Genomic DNA, 3,191 nt, shown 5'->3' with positions numbered 1-3,191 from the left:
TAGGCTGTTCAGGAGAAAGCTAGTCTCTGGTGAATGTCTCTTTTGTCATTTTAACAGTCAGGCACCGCGTTTTACGAACTGCCCAGAAACAGCACTTAGGGAGAGAAAACCTTTCACCTCTTCCTTGGAGTCGCTTCAGCTGTCCATTGAGGGTTGATATCCCAAACCCCTCCTCCTTCTCTCAGGGAGAGAGAAAGAATTTGGAGTAGTCAAAATTTATTTGATATAAAATGCACAAATCCACACTGTTTGTACATACCACACACCATAATCATCTTCATCACTTTCTCTGCAATTCCCCTCTGTTCACTTAACTACCCTATATCTGTTATGCTACACTCTTGTTTCATTTCCTTTGTCCGAGTCCAACTTCCTTCAGTCTTTTTCATTTGACTTACTTACGTTACAAATTGTTTTCCGCATGTCCTCTGTTCCTCCTGTTCTTCTATCTTTTTTCTGTATCTGTTCCTGTTATGTAAGGCTGTACGACACTTGGCTGTCACTTGAAACATGGGTTTTGGGCCCAAATTTACACATGAAAAACTTTTATTAGATCTTTGTACTGCATTGGATACCATTGACCATCATATCCTATTACAGAGACTGAAACATTTAATTGTCTTTAAAGGAACCGCTCTACGCTGGTTTAAGTCCTATTTATTAGATCAGTCTCAGTTTGTACATGTTAATGATGAATCCTCCATGCACACAAGGATCTGTGCTGGGACCAATCCTGTTCACTTTATATATGCTTCCTTTAGGCAATATTATCAGGAAACAAACATAAACCTTTGTTTTTTCATGCAGATGATACTCAATTATATTATCGATCACACTGGATGAAACGTCTTGGGTTACTTATGTAACCCTTGTTCCCCGAGAAGGGGAATGAGACACTGACCCTCTCTGGCTCTGACCCTCCCCAGGGCAAACTCCAGGCATTGAGGAGAAACCGAAAGTGCCTGGAGATTCCCCACCCTCCTCAGAGAGGTGATAGCGAGGAGAAAGGCCATCTTAAGGGTCAGGTGCTTGGCCTCAGCCGACTCCAGGGGTTCGAAGGGGGCCTCAGCCAGCGCTTCGAGAACCACCGCCAGGTCCTAAGTGGGAACCCTGGAACGAGTCACGGGTCTTTTCCTCCGGGCTCCACGGAGGAAGCGCACAACCAGTGGAAGCCTCCCCAGAGGCCCATCCCTCAGAGGGGCGTGGAACGCCGCCCTGGCAGCCACATACAGTACACCTTGAGTGTGGATGGGGAAAGGTCAGCAGAGAAACGGTCCTGGAGGAATTCCAGTACCATAGTAACCGGGCAGGTAACTGGGGCCACAGCCCGTTCTCTACACCAGGTGGTGAACACATTCCACTTCAGGCCGTACGTCCTTCTCGTGGACGGGGCTCTGGAGCTGAGCAGCGTCTTGACTGTTCCCGCAGTCAGGCCTGCCTCCAGGAACTGGGCCCCCTCAGGGGCCAGACCCACAGTCTCCACAGGGCGGGGCAAGGGTGAAAGACCTGGCCCTCCGCCTGAGACAGCAGGTCCCTCCTCAGGGGGACCTGCCATGACGGGCCCTCGAGGAGCGATATTATGTCCGAGAACCACACTCGGGCCAGCCAAAACGGGCTACTATAGACTGACACCGTCCTGACGGACCCGCTCCAGAACCCCCGGGAGCAGAGCGACAGGGGGAAAGGCATACAGGCGCAGCCTCGGCCACGTCTGCACCATGGCATCCAGCCCTAGCGGGGCTGGGGGCGAGAGGGAGAAACACAGGGGACAGTGCATAGTCTCTTCAGACGCAAACAAGTCCACGTCTCTGGGGCCAAACCTTTTGCATAATAACTCCACCACCTGGGGGTGGAGTCTCCATTCCCCGGGCCTCAGCCCATGTCTCGATAGCAGGTCTGCCTCCTGGTCCTGGGTCCCAGGGACGTATGTCACTCTGAGGGACAGCAGTCTCTGCCGGGACCACAGGAGGATCTGATGTGGCAGTTTGAATAACGGGCGCGAGCGCAGACCCCCCTGGTGATTCAAATAGGCCACCACCGCCGTGTTGTCGGTCCTGACAAGGACATGGTGACCACGGAGAGCGGGCAGAAAACTCCTCAGAGCTCTGAAAACCGCCAACATTTCCAGGCAATTTAGGTGCCAAGAGAAATTATGCTCCTGCCAGGAGCACCCTGCGAGTGAGGCATCCAACCAAGGCTTCCTCCATACTGACAGGGAACGAAGGCACCTGCTCGTAACCTGTATCAGACGGAACGGATTTCCCCTCGGGGAGAATTCCTTGGATTTTAACCACCACTGCAGGGCTCTCATGTGCAGCAGGCCAGACGGAATTACGCTGGACGCTGCCCATGAGACCCAACACCCTCTGAAGTGTTTCACAGTGATGGTGCGGCCTAGCTTCACTCTGGTCACCAAGTACAAATGGAGAGGACGCGTGCAGGCGACAGGTGGGCCCGCATCATCGTCGAGTCCCACACCACCCCTAGGAACGTAGTCCGTTGGGCGGGCGTCAGCACGCTCTTCTTTGCGTTGAGCCGCAGCCCCAAACGCTGAAGGTGGGCGAGGACGACATCTCGATGCCGAACCGCTAACTCCCGAGACTGAGCCAAGATGAGCCAGTCGTCGATGTAGTTTAATATGCGGATGCCCTGGAGCCTCAGCGGGGCCAGAGCTGATTTGGTGAACGTGCGAGGAGAGAGTGGTAGGCTGAATAGAAGAACCCGATACTGGTACGCCGCGTCCCCGAAGGCGAACCTAAGGAACTTCCTGTGAGAGGGACGGATGGAGATGTGGAAATCGTCTTGTAGATCTATCGTGACAAACCAATCCTCTGATTGGATGTGACTGATGATGGCGGGGATGGTGAGCATCCTGAACCTGAATCTTCTCAGAGATTCTTCTTGGGAACTATGAAGTACCGGTTGTGGAAACCGGACTCCCTGACTGGCGGGGAAATAAGCTCTCTGGCCCCGTTTTCCAGCAGAGAGCGAACTTCTTGTCCCAACACCTGGCTCGCCCCGCTTGCACCGCAGTCCAGACCACCCCGTTGAACTTCTGCAGGGGTGGACCCGGAACTGCAGCCTGTATCTGGATGGCATCGCCCTGGCCTCCACTGCCACTGTGAGGAATCTCATAGTTATCTTTGATCAGGACATGTCCTGGAACTCTCACATTAAGCACATTTCAAGGA

Source organism: Micropterus salmoides, unplaced genomic scaffold (assembly GCF_014851395.1).
Source record: "Micropterus salmoides isolate LMB-PRFRI ecotype aquatic unplaced genomic scaffold, ASM1485139v1 Ms_hic_scaffold_15, whole genome shotgun sequence".
NCBI classification, from domain to species: Eukaryota; Metazoa; Chordata; class Actinopteri; order Centrarchiformes; family Centrarchidae; genus Micropterus; species Micropterus salmoides.
Note: the sequence above shows the minus strand (reverse complement) of the source record.